General features: G+C 40.3%; 1 protein-coding gene and 1 long non-coding RNA gene across 7 annotated transcripts in view; one reads left to right on the top strand and one right to left on the bottom strand.

Moving 5' to 3' along the window:
* The window catches only part of Cttnbp2 (cortactin binding protein 2), a 163,732-nt gene that overhangs the window by 14,553 nt on the left and 129,759 nt on the right, over window positions 1–19,420 (top strand). The window lies entirely within an intron of this gene.
* LOC120102241 (uncharacterized) overlaps window positions 373–19,420 on the bottom strand; it is a 43,665-nt gene continuing 24,617 nt past the window's right edge. The window contains exon 3 of the long non-coding RNA XR_005503483.2: window positions 373–18,451. This is a non-coding gene — a long non-coding RNA (uncharacterized LOC120102241). The remainder of the gene's footprint in view (window positions 18,452–19,420) is intronic.

Genomic DNA, 19,420 nt, shown 5'->3' with positions numbered 1-19,420 from the left:
AATACAATCACCAAGTCACATAACACCCTGAAAGCAGACAGAAATGCAGGACTCCATCTTGTCCTTGGGTGTTTTTCCATTCTGTGTTAAGGTAGAACACGAACTGGCCCTGTGTGCCTTTCCGCTGCCCACACACACCATTGACACTTAGCCGATTCTATGGTTTTTGCAATATCTCCAACTGGAAGAGCACAAAAAGGTTCCCCAAGTATCAAGTATATATCTTCAATAGGATCAGTGTCTGGCTTATAAGGAAACTTACATGGAACAGTGAATGGTTTAAACCCTAGTCAAATCCTAGTTCTCGTGCTCATAAAGTATTTCTGTTGTGCTTTACTAAACCATCATGGACATTATGGATAAACTGGATGTTTAAGGAGGATGTAATAAAGAGCCAAAAAATAAAAGTAAAAATCTCAGTGGATCATGACATTCGTTTCCTGCTCCCTCATGGAAAAGTAACTTAGAGTAAGTGGGGGGAGATTCAGAGGAGTTGGGGGAGGGTAAACTGTAATCAGAATGTATGGAAAAAATCTATCTTCAATAAAAGAAAAACAGGAAAAATGTGAATTGCCATTTATGTGCATGTTCCCTTGAAGATATGATGAGCTTATGGCCAATTGCACCTCTTTATAGCTTTGCTATAAAAACACAGTTGAAAGAGAATCCTGATCCACGCCTACCATCATGTTGACTCAGATACTGTAAGGTGGTTTTACTGAAATGGTGAGTGACTTCTGGTTAAGTTCCCAAAATAAAAGTGTGTATTTAGCCAGGCTTGCTGGTAATGGAGCTCAGCACTGGGAAGGCAGAGACAAGGAGATCACTGTAAGTTCGAAACACATGTGCTCTACATAGCAAGACCTCTTGTCAAACAAAACAAAACAAAACAAACAGAAAGAAAGAACTAAAGGAAGAAAGGGTACACATCTACATGGGAATTGAATCTCCAGAAAATTCAGTTTTTTAAAAATAATTTAGATAAGTTGTTTTTTTGATAAAAAGGAACTCCTCTTTTGTTTCATATTCTAATGAGAGGAGTAAACTGAGGTACATTTAAAGGTTTGAAGAGGACTTCCTGGAGTCAGACAGGAGTTCAAGGCCAGCCTCATCTCTAGTGTGAGTTTCAATACACCCAGGGATACACAGAGAAAACTGGTCTTGAAGAACCAAGAAAATAAAAGAAGGAAAACAAGATCATAGATGTGCGGCAGACTCTCCTCTCTGCCCCTTAAGAGCCAGTTGATAAGAAAGCAAAAATGTTCTGCCCAGCTTCAGCATAGCCTGTGGAGAGGCCCTAGCCAAGACCAGTCTCCTATGTTGAAAGATGGAAATCAAACAAACCGACTATGTGAAGCCCTAAAAGAAAAAGAGACGTCCAGGAACACACATGGGCTTATACAGGAGCCTTTCTCATTGACACAGAGAGCCTCTATGGAATTCAGCATGTGAGATCTTCTTAAAAGCTTTCTTAACAAAATGATGTTTATGATTTATTTCAATATTTAGAGATCTGGTTTAAAGAGTGGGTACTGATGGAATTTTCGCAAACCTGCGGTACCTGGAATAGACTCAAGTGTCAGGATTTACTGTTGTACTAGTCAAATATTTACTTGGGTCCAAATGTGCCTTCTAGTACCCATTTCCTTAACTGCAGAAGAGTGTGGCCTACTGGCCAATTAATGCCACAGACAGAAATTGAGACGAAAGGGTGTGAAGAATTTTATTTCCTATTAGTAGATAAACTTATCTATAGATTAAGAACCAAAACTCTTTAAGCAGTAACCAGTATAGCATGTATTTACAAATAAAATACATTTTGGTTTTTTTTAAGTATAAAATAAAGATATTTGAGCTTAATAACTGAAATAAGGGATAACTAATTTATACCCTGAACTGCATTAGATTTGTGAAGCACCCAGATTTTTTAGAATTTAGAAATGTGTTTCAGGTACACATTTACATGGGAATTGAATCTCCAGATTAATTAAACTCAGCGGTTAAGAACACTGACTGCTCTTCCAGAGGTCCTGAGTTCAATTCCCAGCAACCACATGGTGGCTCACAACCATCTATAATAGAATCCAATGCCCTCTTCTGGTGTGTCTGAATATAGCGACAGTGCACTCACATGAAATAAATAAATCTTTAAAAAAGAAAAAGAAAAGGAAAACAAACCAACCAAGAAATGTGTTTCAGACCAAGCTGTTTCACTTTCTAAATCACATGACCCTGGTTGTTTTGACTTTCAAGTTATAACGATTTCATTGATCATTGGATACATAGCAAGAGACTTTTCAGAAAGGTCCATAAATATAAGATTGGGGCAAGACTAATTATAATATGTATCTTGGCATTTTTTTAAAAGATTTATTTATTTATTTCATGTATGTGAGTACACTGTGCTGTCTTCAGACACACCAGAAGAGGGCATTGGATCCCATTACAGATGGTTGTGAGCCACCATGTGGTTACTGGGATTTGAACTCAGGACCTCTGGAAGAGCAGAGCAGTCAGTGCTCTTAACCACTGAGCATCTCTCCAGCAGTATCTTGGCATTTTTAATGCTTTTGTTTTTAAGATCAAAACTACTTTCCATATAAAAATCCCATAGCTTTATAACAATAATGACTTTAAAAATTTTGTAAACAATAGTCTTCCACCTGTTTTGCTCTGTAGGCCAAGATGGCTGTGAACTTGGATTCCCCCCTGCCTCTGCCTCCTGGGTGCTGGGATTGCAAGGATGTATCACCAGGCCCACTTCTAAGAATGCCCTTTTCTGTTAAGAAGAAGATTGTATTTTAAAACAGCAGCCCTGACTACTGACATCAGTCGGTTCAGTATGCCTCTTTCCCCTTTTCTTACGGGAGATAAATGAAAATTGACTGTACTAAGGATAGAAAATCCTCCTCTCTAACTTTATAAATAGGCCAACTGTGGGAGGTGGATTCTCAGTTATTTGCATTGGAATTTTAAAAACTTGGCCATTTTAGCATTTATTTACGTAAAATGAGCCTTCAGCTCCAGTAACCTTGGGGACGATCAGATGGCATAAATACCTATGCAAGAGGTTGTGTAAACAGCCGTATAGGAGACCCAAATTACAGTAGAAGTTTCTTTCTCTCTCTTAGTGTTTTGAAGCTCAGTGGTGGGAGCTGCGAGTCAGCTCTTTGCCAAGTCCTCATTTAACTGCCTGGATTATTTCTGTTTCACTCTCCTCCTGAGGGAATTGGAGTCCTCTGTGTGGTGGAAGCTTGATTTTGGGCCACTCCACATGCCAGTGTGTAGTAAGATGACGGGGTCGGGGGGGAGTGAACCGCAAGCCTCTCTTAGCTTGCAGCTTTCTTTGCCTCACGCTCAAGAGTTCCTGGAGTTGGACAGGGTGGCAAATGCTTGCTATTGCACTGCAGGAGGCTGAGGCAGGAGGATTGAGAGGTTGAGGCCGAGCCACATAGTGAGACCCTGTCCAAGATAAACAAAGACGTATTCAATGAATACCTACTAGATACCAGGCAGAAAGTCAAGGTGAAGTTAAAGTGCCTGAAATAGAGCCACTGTACACCAGAAGTGTTCTGTCTTGACTTTGGATATTGTAAAATTAATTCTTCCCAGGAGTGTCATTTATGCCAGACTTTGCTTTTCTCGAATTGTCACCAAGCAGTGTTTAGTGTTTTTGTAATTCGATTTATATTTTATAATCAAGAAAAATAAAAGCCGGTCCTACTCGTTGGGCTTTTAAATGATATTTAAACTAAAGTAGGGTTTTCTCAACCTCAGGGCTGTTGATATTTGGGTTAGATGGTTCTGAAGGGAGGAGAAAGTGTCCAATATACCTTCAGAAAGTCAGCAGCATTCCACATTGGCCTTCCCCCAACCCGTGCTTGGGCATTGCCAACAGCTGTGAGGAGAAGGAAGGTCTACTCTGAGAGGCACAGTTGCTCCCATGAGCTCAGCACCATTCTAAAGTTGTGTTGACCACTAGAAATGTCACTTTAAAGAATTTATATGAGGGGAAAAAAGGAACGTAAGTACTCTAAATAATTTGAACCCATTATGATACAGTGGTTTCATGGGGGAAACACTGACCCTTCAAAGCTAAAGGTGAATCTGAAAATGCCCATTTTGACAAATTTTATGACCCTTTCCCAATATGTCACATATTTTACTGTTTAAAATTGCAGTGTAGTTTCTCTTCCAGAACTTAAGTGCTTTTACTTTTCAAAGTGAAACATGTTTATGATTGAAATTCTCGGTGTTGGAATCTTGATATAGAACACATGGTGCTGGGGAGTTAACTCAGGGCTTCCCACAGAATAAGCAGGTGCCCATCCTTCCGCTGACCTGGGCCCCTAGTGCCAGACAGAAGTAGTTATAAAAACAGCTCTCGGTGAATAGCACTGAATTGTGAGCATACCTTGTACAGCATGTGTGCTAAGTGTTGATATGTAATATTAATCTGCCTTTTCATTGGTTTCAACGAAGTAAAACATGAAGGGTTTTGTCTTTCAAAAATTGCCCTATGATTGCTGACAATGACAACTGATTGACAAAAGTATATTTGTTTTGTGTATGTTGTGCATTGTAAAGAATGGATTTGGTGAGCAGAACTGAATTTATGAAAACAAATTCAATCCTTTCTTTTCCTGCCCATGGAGATAAGATGTTTCCATGTTTATCCAAAAGGAGGAGGAGGCAGTGATCGGAATTTGAGTCATTTCTGCAGCAAAACCAGTTTTCATAAAGTGCAAATAGGCAGTGATTTTTTAAAATACTATTGTATTTTGTCTAGTAAGAAGGAAGTAAAACTATCGATTTTCTTCCTGAGAATTTTATTTTCTTTAGCGAATGCTTACCATGAGTTAAAAGAAGGAAATAGAATACAGAGGGAAAAGGCTGCTCTATATGCTAAGAAATCAAGGTGCTGTTATAAGCACAGGTCTGAGGCCAGAGGTCACCTACTAGCGTTTCTTGATTCTTGTGCCCCAGAATTGTACCCAGGGATACATGGTAATGTAGTAAGAAGTAGAGATAGAGGGCTAATATCCAAAATATCTAAAGAACTCAAGAAGCTAACCACTGAAACACCAACCAACCCAGTCAGAAAGTGAGGTATAGAACTAAGCTAAGAATTCACAACAGAGGCTGAGAAGCACCTAGAGAAATGTTCAAAGTCCTTAGTGATCAGAGAAATGCAAAACAGAATGACTCTGAGATTCCACCTCACGCCGATCCGATTGGCTAAGAACAAAACCTCAGGTGACAACATACACATGTAATTGAGGATGTGGAGAAAGAGGAACACTCCTCCATTGCTGAGGGGATGGCAAACTGGTACAACCACTCTGGAAATCAATTTGGAAATTCCTCAGAAAATTGCAGATAGAGCTGATTTAGTAAGAAAAGCAAAGAACTCCCAAGAATGGGAGTAGGTTAGAGAGCGGGGGAAAGGGATCCACTATGAAAAATAAAGCTGGGCCACAAGGCTCATGCGTGACCTTTTATAGTCCATTCACACAGCATCTGCTTTCTGACTCTTATATCATGGTTTTTCTTGCTCCTGCTGGGTTTGTTACGTGTGGTAGAGGAGGACCAGGGACTCAAGTCTGTTTTGTCATAGGTCAGTGTCCAACTCTACTGACTCAGTGAGGATGCTGGAAAAGCAAAGTGTTTAGGTTACCAGTCTGGGCCCAGTCAGTGATCCAGAGAGTTAACTGAGTAAAGCTTCCTTACCGAATACTAACACATTATGAAAACATTTGTGAGCAAACCAAACCGCCAGTGGCACTTGTGGATCTCAGCGATGGATCCCTCCAAACTGGGCGCAGTGCATAGTCAGTTACACAGAGGAAGGCAGGGCTATGGTTTTTTTGCACGACTTGAAGATAACAGTCACAAGGACCATCCAGTCACCATGACCTGAAAAATTAAGATGTTCTTTCAGATATTTTTGGTAACATTTTAGCCATATTATCTGAACACTCAAAGACTAAGCTACAAGTTAGGGATTTGTGGAAGATTTTTCCTTATATGTATGATTAATGTTATTTCTTGTCTAGAGAAAGATAATAAGAGTTCGAAGCAACACCCTCAGAATCCTACCGTTTTTCCTCTGGTTAGAACAGTTAGCAGGGAAGTTAGGAGATTTGCTTCTACCTTTTCTGTTTTCTGAGTCAAACTGTAAGTCTGTTTTTATTTGCTTGCTTGCTTGTTTGTGGTACTGGAGATCGAACCCAGGCCCTTGCTTAATTTTCCAGTTTGTTCCTAGTTGCTTCAATACATACCTCGACCAAAAGCCACTTGGAGAGGAAACGGTTCATTTCAGGGTGGAGCTTCAGGCAGGAGTCTGGGGGCAGGAACTCAAGCTGAAGTGCTTACCCCTTCCCCAGCTTGCTCAGCTTGCTTTCAGATACAATTTAGGACCACCTGCCAGGAGTGGCACTGACCACCATGGATGGATCACCCCTGCATCAACTGTTAATCAAGAAAATGCCCACGCAGGCTTGCCTTGGGGGTCACACTGATGGGGACATTTTCTCAGTAGAGATTCCTCCTTTCCACATACCCCTAACTTGTGTCCTGTTGACAAAATCTAACCAGCATTCTAGGCAAGCACTTTGCCACTGAGGTTGAGCCCTAACCCTATACTGATGTTTTTTGAGTCAGAGTCTTGATTTGTTCCCAGAATGTGATTATTCTGCCTTGATCTCTTAAGTAGCTGAGATTTTAGTTCATGTCACCATCTATAGCCATCATTTTTTTTATTGTTTTATTTTTATTTACTTATTTTTTTTTTTACTTATTCACTTTACATCCGGCTCACTGCACCCCTCCCAGCCACCCCTCCCACAATCTTCCCCCACCCTTGCCTTCTGCCCTTCTTATCTGAGCAGGTGGGGCCCTCCTGGATATCCCCCCACCTTTGTAATTCAAGTTTTTGTAAGGCTAGACATTTCCTCTCCTACTGAAGCCAGACAAGGCAGCCCAGCTAGAAGATCATATCCTATGGACAGGCAACAGCTTTTGGGCTATCCCTGACTCCAGTTGTTTAGGACCCACATAAAGACCAAGCTGCACATCTGCTACATATGTATAGGGAGGCCTAGGTCCAGCCTGTGCATGTTCTTTGATTGGTGGATCAGTCTCTGAAAGCCCCATGGGTCCAGGTTATTTGACTGTCTTTCTGTGGAGTTCTTATCCCCTTTGGGGCCACAATCCTCCCTCCTGTTCTTCAATAGAGTCCCCAAAGCTCCATTCACAGTTTGGCTTTACCCAGATCCAGATCAGTCTGGATCTGTCTGAGTCAGCTGCTAGGTGGGGCCTCTCAGAGGACTGCCATAGCAACCACTGTTTTATGAAATAAAGTTAGGATAACAATATCCTATATTTCAAGTGGTAATTGAAAAGAAAGGAGAAAGAAAGAGAGAAGGCATATGCATTCATTCATTCAACAGATGTTAACTGTCTCTGTGATGTTCTTTGCTTGTCCCGGATATCATGAGTACAGCAGAAAATGTGGACCTGGTTTCTTTCTCTTGAGCTTTAGACTCCATAAGAAGAGATGGACATTTAACTGACAAGAGAAAAAAAAGACAGTCATACTTGAGAATTTAGCTGAACAAAATGTTGGCTTGTGGAATGGGTAACCAGAGGGTTCAAAGCAGGTACTGGGCTATATGGATAGTGAGTCTTTATAGACAGAACAAGTAAAGTAAGAGAGTAGCCTGATTGGTTTCAGTTAATCCTTTGTTTTATTTGAACATGGGCTGATCATGTGGCAAACTAGTGATTGCCTGAGGCTTGATTGTTCCTGATTGGCTGACACTCAATTGTTGTTACATTTTTTTTCATCTAAATTAGGTTTTCAGTGTGTTTATACACTAAGTTAGATTGCATTCCAAACATAGGAATTCAAAGTATGGAAACAGCCTCATGCTAATGGTGTCTGGTTTTCTAAAGAAAATGAAATAATATTAACATTGTAATCTGTTGTGCAGGGAAAGAGACAAATGCTATGAGGGAGAATGAAGGGGATAGTGTTATCTAGATCGACGTGTTAGAGGACAGAAGGTAATTTAGCCCTAGACCTGCCATATTGTGAACTCAGCTGGAAGAACGAGTTCAGGCAAAGGTGGAAAGCACAAGGTCTTCAGAAGGAAGGACGAGGGATATTTATATCAGTTGCAGAAGGGACAGTGAATGCAATGAGAGGAGAGGAAACAAGGCTGTGGACAGATAGTGACAGACATGGTGTCTGCATTTTATATCACCCTGATCACAGTGAGAAGCCACAGGGATGTTTAACTATGAATGATTAGTGTGCATTTTCTAAATGATGGGTTTTTTTTTCTTAAATTACGGTACATTGAATTGTTCAATAAAAGTTTCAATTTATTTAACTTAAATAATTTAAATACATCACCAATCCAAAAGTGCTGGAGGAACGTAGGAGAGCCAGGGTGCTTCTGCAGCAAGTCCCCAGGGATAATGTGAGAATCGAGTCTCTTGGGCCCTTCCCAGGACATCCACACAATGCTGCTTCTTAGTTACTTTTATTGCTTAGCAACAAAGTGGTTTTCTTCAGATCATTGAGATTTAGCCGATTATGAGTGTTATTACAGATTGGTTTAAATTAAGACTGATCAGGAAAGTCCCCCACCAGGCATCTTTTCAAAACACAAAGTTCTGTCTTCAAATTTTATTTTCTCCAAATGTAATTTTATCTCAGTTCGCTTTAGATTTTTAAATCACATGGGTTTTATTTTGTTTGATTTTGTTTTGGTTGCCTTCTTCCTAAAGAGTGTCAGCCCAATGCTTACTTGTTGTATTCAAATCCCTTTAAGCTCTCTCTTTTGTGTAGATTAGGGTAAGTGGCCAAAGACTACTTTTACACAGGCTAGGAGGAGCTTGTCAAGAGTGGCAGGCATCTTCCAACAGGGTCTGAATCCATTCAGTCCTCAAGCATCCATGCAGGCTGATATATTTGTGTAGACTACTGGAGTATCTGTTATCACTCAGCAGCTCCACAGAAACAGCACTCGTTGGAGTAAACAAACATCATCCTGGAATCCTTCTGATGAATCACTCTGGGAAACACAGTGGAGACCCTACTTAGTGTCCAGCACTGATTCCGTATTGCAAATGTATCAATATGGAACTGTATCTCATATGGGTGTGATGGTTTCCTTAAGTAATGTTGTCTGGCTTCACTTCTTTTCACTCTTTTGTTTTGTTTAGAGGTGAGACCTCCTTATGCTTTTAGGCTTTTGTCATTTACCTAGGCTCAGGTAATCCTCTTGCCTCAGTCTCCTGCATGTCATACCCATCTCACTACTAAGTCTTAATGGTAAAGTCTCTGTGGATAGTAATTTTAATATAGTGTAAGTCAGACGTGGTTTTATATATTCAAATCTGGACAGAAAAACTAAGCTGTACTGTTGTATTTTACAAAAAACAATGATTTCCACTTTGTTTCATGAATATGTTTTTGTCTTCCCTCTGACAACAACCCCACTTACAGGTACATGTCCTCTCAAATAGTTCCAACTATTTCATATCTTTTGTTCTTCATCATCATCATCATCATCATCATCATCATCATCATCATCATAATTTGATTAGGTTCTGAATATGAGATCAGCAGTTTACATGTGTCTGTAAGGTGGATGGATATTTAATTGTCACAACTCTGGCCTGGCCTAGCCACAAACTTGTGTGTACTATAAGGATTAAATACCATAATTTATCAACCTATAATCAAGTCTACAGTAGACTGTCTTCATAAAAAGATCCTTCTACTCTTCCTACAAACCTTTTCATCTCAGTGAACTATGAGAAGTATAGGCCAGATCTTGGTTCCTTCCCTTTTCCTGACTTCTGTGGTGTATTCTCTTATTCCTTCTGGGAGAAGCAACACTCTTTCAAATCAGAGTGGCCGGTAAGAGCCACAGCAGTCAGCCAAATCCACCATCCTCTTGGCAAGCCTGAGGCCAGGTTGGAAATAACTGGTTCTGTGGGATCAGACAGGCATTATGGAAAGTCACATGCCATTAGCTAGAGAAAAGTAAGGGCCAGTGGGAGCAGCTCCCGCCTGGAAGCCTGCTGGTCAGTTAGGACAGTGCCTTCTAGGAAGAGTAACGCCTTTTGTTACAGTTGTCAGACAGCATTTTCTTAAACAAAACCATTCCCTTCCAAGTAGGACTTAGGAATTTTGAAAACGCTTGGTGTTGGCAACTTGTGAAGAGCAGCACAGTGAAAATTGGACCAGAGAATCACTTGTCTTTCCTTTGCCACTCTGTTCCCCACACAGCTCCAGTTAGGGTCCTGCACTGTGTTAGAACTTTGGACTTTGGTCATGGTGAATTTAGACTTGTGATTTACTCCCTGTATAGCCCCACTCACTGGCCTGTCACACTGTTTCCCACATCTCCACATTTTGGGAATAGAATTTATATTATGTTAGATCTTTTTGATGGAATTATTTTCAAATGGGCATGAATACTTCTGTTTATACATGCTACTATCTAAAAGTAGAAAACACAGATCTAGGCTTTGTGTTCTTTTAAACTAAAACAGTTACTTTCCCATAACTTCTTTCTCCCATCCATCAACAGTGGACCCTTTTTTTGTTTTTGAAATTATCTAATGGGTGAAATTTAAGCATATGGAGAAGGAAGCAGACTTAACAGTTTAAGGGTTTGTTTATAATCCGGATACTTCACATTCATTATCTTTTTTTTCTGTGAAATCCCTGGAGGTCAATGACAACACCCATGCTTTAGGAATGGAAACTCCAGGCCAAAGTGTGTCAGTTTCCATCTGACTTCTGATTCCGTCAATGAAGTTAAGCATTTGCCTGACCTGGTTTCTTCTATTCACTCTAAGTGCTCTGGATTTCTAGGATTTCCCCCCAAACCCAGCTGAAAATACCAAATGTTACACAGTAGCTACAAGGAATTGCTAGCCTTCTGAGGTTTAGTGGTTTGCAGGTCCCTTTCAAGAGATTGTGGATAATTATAAACAGAAAGGAAGTCTCAAGAATGCCAGGATCTCACTTGAATGGAACTTCTGACTCCATAAAAGAGCATCATTGGTTACTGTTTGCCCTTCATTAATTTTCATAGAGAGTTTGTACTCTGTAATTAGGATATGATTCTGTCAACTCTCCCCCGGTGTACCTTAAGGAGACGGATTTCTGAGAACGGCACAGAAATGCTGATAGACTGCTGTTTCCGTCCTAATTCTCTGCTCACTCTTTAGACTAAACCTGTCTCCTGTTGTTATAGTGCATTTCTCTTTCTTGATTTGAGTCTGAACAAAGGAAGGAAGGAAGGAAGGAAGGAAGGAAGGAAGGAAGGAAGGAAGGAAGGAAGGAAGGAAAGAAGGAAGGGAAGGGAAGGGAAGGAAGGAAGGAAGGAAGGAAGGAAGGAAGGAAGGAAGGAAGGAAGGAAAGAAAGAAAGCAGGCAATACATCAAGTAGTTAAATCCAGGCCTACATTGCTTTCTATGAAAGACATTAGGATCTTTTCTTTTTGAGAAGTTCATACACTAATACTCTCTATCACTCCCTCTCTCCCTGTGATGGTTTGTGTATGCTTGTCCCAGGGGGTGGCACTATTTAGAGGTATGGCCTTGTTGGAGTAGGTTTGACCTTGTTGAAGTAGGTTTGGCCTTGTTGGAGCAGGTGTGTCGTTGTGGGAGTGGGCTTTAAATAAGTTAGTCCTAGCAGCCTGAAAGTCAGTATTCTGCTAGCACCCTTCAGATGAAGATATAGAACTCTCAGCTCCTCCTGCACCATGCCTGTCTGGACTCTACCATGCTCCTGCCTTGATGATAATGGAATGAACCTCTGAACCTGTAAATCAGCCCCAGTTAAATGTTTTTATAAGCAGTGACTTGATCATGGTGTCTGTTCACAGCAGTAAAACCCTAACTAAGACACTCTCCCTGTACTTACTTCATTATATAACCTCCCACCCCACCCCAGCCAATTAGAAGTGGCCATGTAACCAAATGCAATACAGTCACATCTTGGTGAATTTAAGTCAAAACAAGCACAAAAACAATGTAAAAGTAAAGAAAATGTATCACCTGCAGTAGGTAACAAGCTCATGAAATTCCTCCCAAGTAGCCCCTTCCTCTCACAAAGTGTGGCATTCTTACAGGAAGCCCATGCACCAAAATCACTTTGAGGCCAGGACCAGAGTGTACTCCTTCAAGAACATTCCTGAGCATACTCACTACAAAGTCACAGTTCAAGTAGAAAAGATGGTAGACCTCTCTTTATGCTTAGTCTCAACTCTTGTGGTCATGCTCAGTTTCTTCAATTGGTTTGTTTTAGCATATTCAAAATGAAAGACCACTTTGAAGATGTGTTAGGAGTTTGCCCTAAAGCCACCCTCTTCCATACATATCAGCTATGGCTATCTAGGGATGGTGGATGGTGAAAGCCAGAGGAATGACAAGCACTATCCATGAAAAAAGTTGGATGTTTTAAGTAATTAGAATATTTTTTTGTAATTAGAATATTAAAATGCAGTTACATTCACAAAATATAAATCAATAGAAATAAGCTTTTTTTTAACGTCAAATCTGTTATTGTAAGAATTTTTGCCTGCATGTATGTCTGTTTGCCATGTGTGTGCTTGGTTGCTGTAGATGTCAGAAAGGGGATCAGATCCCCATAGAGCAGGAGTTACATGAGCCATGGTGTAGGTGATGTGTCAAACCCAGGTCCTCTGCAAGAGCCACTGGTGCTCTTAACTACTAAACCATCTGATCAGCTCCCTGAATTAAGTTTTAGATTATTTTAAAGAAGTCTCTAAATAACCTGTGAAAGCATGAAGGTGATGAGGACTAGTACTTGGTGAGTGTCCCCTCCTTCTTGGAGTGACACCCTGAAAATATATCAGGTAAGCATGGTGACATATACCTGGAACCCTAACACTAGAGGCCAAGGCAAGAGAATCCTAAGTATAGCCAGATCCAAAAATATAAAGGCAGTGAGCTTTCTGCTCAAGTATCTTGACAAAAATAATACAGTCTCACAGACAGAGTTAAGAAACCACATCTCAGCATGACTATATCAATGGTTCCATGGAGTTTTGTTCCCATTTAGAAAGTGGTAATAAGGTGTCAGGAGGGTTTGGGGAAGGAAAAAGTTGGTTGGGAAATTAGTGGAAGAATTTTAGAAAGCCTTAATAGGCATTGTTAATGGGTTGAATTCTTAATGAGCTTAAATTCCAAGCAGTTGACAGTTGAGATTCTCAGTAGGCTCTGGGGTAGGAAAAGGGATATGGTAAAAATAGTGTTTAAGAGAGATTAAGTTGGCCTCTTTTGGAAACAGATTGACAGAGAAAGGGAGAAAAACTGATCTGAGGCAGCAATTACAATTGACATTTGTTAAGGTGATGACTCTAAGTGGAGGTGACACATTGTATGTATGTGTTTGTGAGGAGATTAATGGGACTTGGATAAGACCTGGGATTGCTATTCAAACTAATTACTCCAGTGTATGTGTGCATTGGCTCCTAACTTCTAAGAAAAAACAGTTGTTCACAAAGCAACTTGATATCAGGACAGAAGGTTTTGCTGTTGGTTTTTCCTTAAAGACTTTTTATTTGTGTCTCCTGGGGTGGCGGGGCGGGGGTTGGGGGAGCTTGCTCTCATTCTCCCAAACATGTTTTCAGTAGCCTTCATTCAACATTTAACTAATGAAGATTCCTTAGGGTTTTACCACCAACTCAGGTGCTGTGCTGGGTGGTAAGAAAGTGGCACCAACTAGACAATTCTTCTTGTTTGGGAATTACTACTTGGGAAAGGTCACAGACCATAATTAACAAGTCTTGGTAAGTGCAAGATGCTTTTCCAAAATCCTATCTAGTCAGCCTGTTTTGTAGACCCTGGAACACAGCTGAGGCTTTTATCTGAGGACTTCAGTCCACCTGACTAAGGTAACACTTTTCTCAGGTTAAAAGGAATACTTTCTTGGGAAATTGTATGTTTTCTCATGCAAGGAGAAAGCCAAGCAGACTTTTCCCTCTAGAAATGTCTGAACCCTGTGCTGAGCCCTCTGCAGGGTTCTGACCAGTAGACGTGTTCTGCTTGAGGACAGAAAATATGCAGATGTATGACCAGGTTCTTGTTTGGTCTCTATTACTATATAATAAAGCACTCTAGGACTTCATAATTTTAAATAATGAGCCATTTCCTCTGCTCTGAAATGTACAGTTTTGGCTAGGTTGGGTGAAGACAGCTCACCATCTCTACTTTATATGACAAAGCACCTATGTTGGACCATCTGTGTTCAGAATGGCTCCCTTATGTGTTTTCTGTCTGTTGGGAGCTCAGTGAAGGCTACAAGCCAGGGGGGCTTCCTTATCACACAGTGGTAAGGATCCAACAGGGAGCTTCCTCAGGTAGATGCTACTCATTTCTGAGAGCTTAGACCACAGCCACTGTCTGTCTCAGTCTATTGGTCAAACAGTCACATCAACATTATTGAAGGTAGAAAGAGACCTGACCACATAATAATGCCATGGAACTCGAGGATAATGAACACTTTCAGGAAACTACTACCATTATCTCCTGAGCTCTATCTGCTAATCATGCTGTTTAGTACTTTATGTGAATTAGCTCATTTATTCCCCACAAGTAACTTCAGAGAGATATACTATCATCTCTTCAAGGCTCTCAGTCAAGTGCCATGTTCTGTGCCACACAGCAAAGTGTCTGGTAAGCTTGACACTGGTGTATCTTCTTAATTGCTCACCTGTGTAATTAGCAGAAAGAGCTAGATAATAGCCACTAATGATAATGTAAGGCAGGCTTGTGTAAGTGTTATAAAAGTACAAGTGAAGGTTCTAATTAAGGTGCGTTATAAATGACTTCTGGGAAGAGTTGGCATTCTAGGACTCTGTTGAAGACTGACTACTTCAGAGATCAGGGGGATGTGTATCTGAATCTGAACAGCCTGATCCAGGATGTTTGTGTGCTCTGTACACAAAGAGAAAGTAATTGTGAGGAAAATACAGAGAGTTGATTGATGTAGCAACCTTGCTGTAGTGGTGCAGACTTGGACTACTGGTAGACCTGAGCTGAGGCAAGGGGATAATAAATGGAACCTGGTCTGTGTAGTGAGACTGTATCTCAAAAGAAAAGGAGTTGGGGACAAGTAGGGATAAATATTATCAAAATACATTGTATGGATGTATGAAATGCTCAAAGAATTTCTAAAACACTATATGAAAAGAGAAGATATTAAATTCCAGGTTGCAATGTCTATCTCCATAGTGGATGGTCCCGGCAGTGTGTCTGGAGATTCTGAACCAGGACAATGGAGAGATCTGGGGCATTTGTTCTCCTGGGTGGTTTCCTCTCTAGTAGCAGGTGCCTCACCTGGGAACTTGTTACAAATGCAAATTCTTAGAGGGCTCCACCCTAGATAAGTTGACTTGGAGACTCTGCAGGAGGAGGAAAGCATTGTTTTTACAAGCCCTTCCCTGGGACTCTGATGCAAACTCTGTTCTGAAAAACACTGGTGAGTGCTGTGTAAAGAAAGACACTGTGCTTGGAAAAACCCAACAGCTAGAAAGCTCTGTGCCTAGGAAGCAAGAGGGCTAGCAGTTGATGGCTGGAGCCACAGGCAGAACAGCTCTTGAAGAATTTGGAGTGAGAAGGACAGATGGTGACTCTTCACAATCTCAGGTCTGCTCCTCTGAAAGCCATCATCCCACTCCTGAAGTGGCACATCCCAGCTTCATTCTGGAAGAAGCTTACAGAAGTAGTCCTGAAGGAGCCCTCTTGGCTTGTTTGACTAAGATAAAAAATAAATGTATAGGATGTCATTTTTTAAAATTTGCTTACACTTGATTAAAAATGAAAAAATAGAGAATACACACACATATGTGTATTAAAATTAGAACAGATATTACAAATCTCTTAAATGGCCATCCTTTTTCTTTAAAAATAAAAACAAAAAAAACAAAAAAACAAAAACAAAAAACTTACTTGAGGCCCAGAACCAAAAAAAAAAAAAAAAAAAAAAAAAAGGAAGGTGTTAACTGCTTAGTGAATGCAAAGGATTAGGGCTTTATGCTTCCTGATAGGGAAAGGAAAACAGTCAGCTAAGGGCAGGTGGCCAGCCAGTGTTGTTTTTAACATGAAAAAAAAAAAAAAGCTACTTCAGGAAAGGCAAACTCCAGTCTCATTCTTCAGTCTCTCCCTCTCCCTCTTTTCCCTTTCCTTCCCTCTCCCTCTCCCTCTCTTCCCTTTCCCTCTTTTCCCTCTCCCTCTTTTGTTTTTCTTTGTTCCTTTTCAAATGGAAGGTGTGGCCCGGTTAAAAAAGTCACATCTGAGGATAAATGGGTGCTTTTTTATAGGTTGTTTCTTGAGTATGAGAGGTAGGATGCTTGGGTGAAGGCTAAGTTAAATGGGGAGTGGCAGCACTGGGGATTTTGGCCTTGGGAATAAATTCAAATGGGTCATTGAAGAAAGTGGATGGGCTGGATGACCTTCCAGTCTTTGGCCAGTGGGTTGCCATCTCACTTCCTGTTTCTCTTTCCTGCTAAACAAGTAAGTAGATGGTATGTATTCAAATACAGTCAGGCACTGTGTCTGTAATAATTTGAACATGGAATGCAAACAGTTATGTCAATGCTTCTGAAAGAAAATGAGACTTGAAGTCAGATGATTTCAGCTTCTAATGGCTTTGCCCAGGATATATGGTGGCTGCTTGTGATGCCAATGTCCCTATGTTGTGAATTTATGGACATACTTTAGAGTTTTAAACTCTGCTGAGTGACATCAGAAAAGTTTGCTATACTAGTGAAATGGTATTTTTGACTATTCCTCCCAGCCAGCTGACTTCAGTTTGGACTTCTGTTTGGAAATCCACGGGCTCACAAGCTTAACAGTTTTCTGTGTACTCATCCTCGAACTTACGTGTTCCCTATATGATGCTTCTCATGGCTTGCAGAGTCGGTCTGGACTGCATTTTTTCCTGACACTTTCTGAATAATTTAAAATGTTATCAGCTCTTCATTAACTGTCTTCTGAAAGTGTGTTACTCAGGTCTTTCTGCCTTCTAGAGAATTGTGTCTTCTGTAGGACCTTGTTGATGCATTTCTATAGGTCTTTGATTTTCTGTGTTTTCCAATTGTCTGTAAGTCACTTGCTTTTAAGCTGTAAAGAAGTACAACTTTTGATGAACTTTGAACACAGTTTTTCTTCATCACAAGTTAAGCTGTCCCTTTAGGATGGGAGCGGTAGCATGAAGGATATGTTTATAGACAAAAGGTCAGAGTCTTAGGCAAGCTTGCCTTCCAATTGTGATTTCTTCTCCTGAGGAATGGAGGTTGCCGAATGACAACAATAATTAAGAGCTTTTAATGTTTTTATAAACAAAAATATTTATGATAACATCTAGGTTACCCCTCTAGCCCCTCCAGGACTTTGATATTTTAAAGTTGTATATCTTCTTGTTTGTTTTCTTTCTCTGTGAGAGATTAGTTTTTCTATGAGTGACTTTTCTATTTAATAACTGTTAACTCTTCACCTACCAGAAAATTACACTCCCTATTTTTCATGTAAGCATATATTATTTGATTGCTAAATTACTGATTTAGAAATTTTTCAGTAGACTTAACTGCCATTATATGGTTGTAAACAGTTTACCCATAATAGTTTTGTGGTTCTGTATTTTTTGTTTTTCAATCAAGCATTTAAAATCATTTTGCTTTCTTTTTAAAAAATTTTAATATTTATATTAATTCTCTAAGCATTTCTAAAATGAATTTTGATTAGATTCACCCTCTCTTTTTTTTGTCGTCTGTGAATCTATTCAAAACATTTAAGAACAAAAAATCACACTACCATCAGCAAATCAGAAAGGATGCCTAATTAACCATCATGGGTTGCATCTCCTTGTGTGAGTATCATCTGAACACAAACCGACGAGCAACGGACCATCTATAACTACATTTTCTTCTTTAAATTAATTTTTCTCTTTGAAAATTCTGTACATGCATATAATACATTCTGATTAATCTTAGCATCATCGTCTCTCATCTTCTCCATATTCTGTCAACCCACTTCTTCACTAAAAGTATTTATCTCATATTTGTTTTGTGACCCACCAAAGTTAACCAGGGCCATCTCTGTTACTACGGATATGGTCGATAGGGAACCTAAGATAAAGACTGGCCCTCCACCAGAATTTATCAGTAGCCAGTAGGTGAGAGGGCAGGGATGTGGCCCTGTGAGCCCCTTCCCTGTTCATTACTGACCATGTACAGTCTTGTGCAGGCCCAGTGCAGACAGTGTCAGATGCTCTGAAGTGATGATTATCACTTCATAAGTTTTGGTATGGAAAATCACAGCCTGGAGGCATTTGCATATATATACATATCATATCATAATGATTGGTGAAAATGACTGTCTTCAACAGGATGTCCACCTGAAAGTCATAAATTATGGGTATACAACTGTAACTGGCATAATTTGCTAGCAATCTTACCAACTGTGCTATTTAAAATTACTTCTATAGTTTTCCTCTAATTACTAAAGTAATAAATGTTCATAAACTGCCACTATGGTGCTAACAATGGGAATTTTCCATCACTCAAAAGTAATATTTTCCCCCTATGCATTAATGAACACAAATAATCCCTCTCTCAAAAGATACAGAGTAACTGGGCCTCTTGCTTGCTTTCTCAATGTATTTTGATGGTGTCCTTAGATGCTCTTTAAGATTCATACTATTAATCACTGCCCAACATTAATGAAGCCACAATTGTCCTGACATTTCCTTTTTCCTTTAGATGTCATGAGCAATTGCTTCAGCCCTTCCTTTTCAGATGCCCCAGTTTTCCTGATCCTTACCAGGCCAACCCTGGGACTTGTGAAGTACTCTGCCTACTTAATTCCCATGGCCCTAGGGTTATGCAAGGCTAGAGAAGATCTGCCTGCTTCACTGTATGCTCTCCCTGCAATACACAGCCTTGTCCTCTCATTGGCCTTGTATACCAGTTGGCATTTGGATGACATTTCCTGGGGCTATTACTCATCTTTTTCTTCCAGGTTATTTTCTTTCTCTCTTCTGAGACCTTCAGAGCCTCTTCTCTTTGTAACGATCTCAGTTGATTTCTTTTCTCTGAGCTTAAGCCTGATGGAGCTGACTCACCTTTAGCATTTCCTACTCTCACACACACCCGTTGAGTATTACCTTGGCTCACACGCTCACATCTTTTTCTGCTCAGGTCACACTAGCCACTAGCATGTCATTCTGTACCCTTCAGGCACTTGGGGCCCCTCCCAAGCTGTTTCCTCTACTCTTCCATGTCCTTAAACCTTTCCTGAAACCGACCCTCCTTTTTCTAGCTTTTGCAATGTTTCCCTTTCCTGTCAAAGCAAAACTCAAGGACAT

Source organism: Rattus norvegicus, chromosome 4, assembly GCF_036323735.1.
Source record: "Rattus norvegicus strain BN/NHsdMcwi chromosome 4, GRCr8, whole genome shotgun sequence".
In the NCBI taxonomy this organism is placed as follows: Eukaryota; Metazoa; Chordata; class Mammalia; order Rodentia; family Muridae; genus Rattus; species Rattus norvegicus.
The sequence above is the reverse complement of the archived record's forward strand: the minus strand, read 5'-3'. Positions and strand labels throughout refer to the sequence as shown.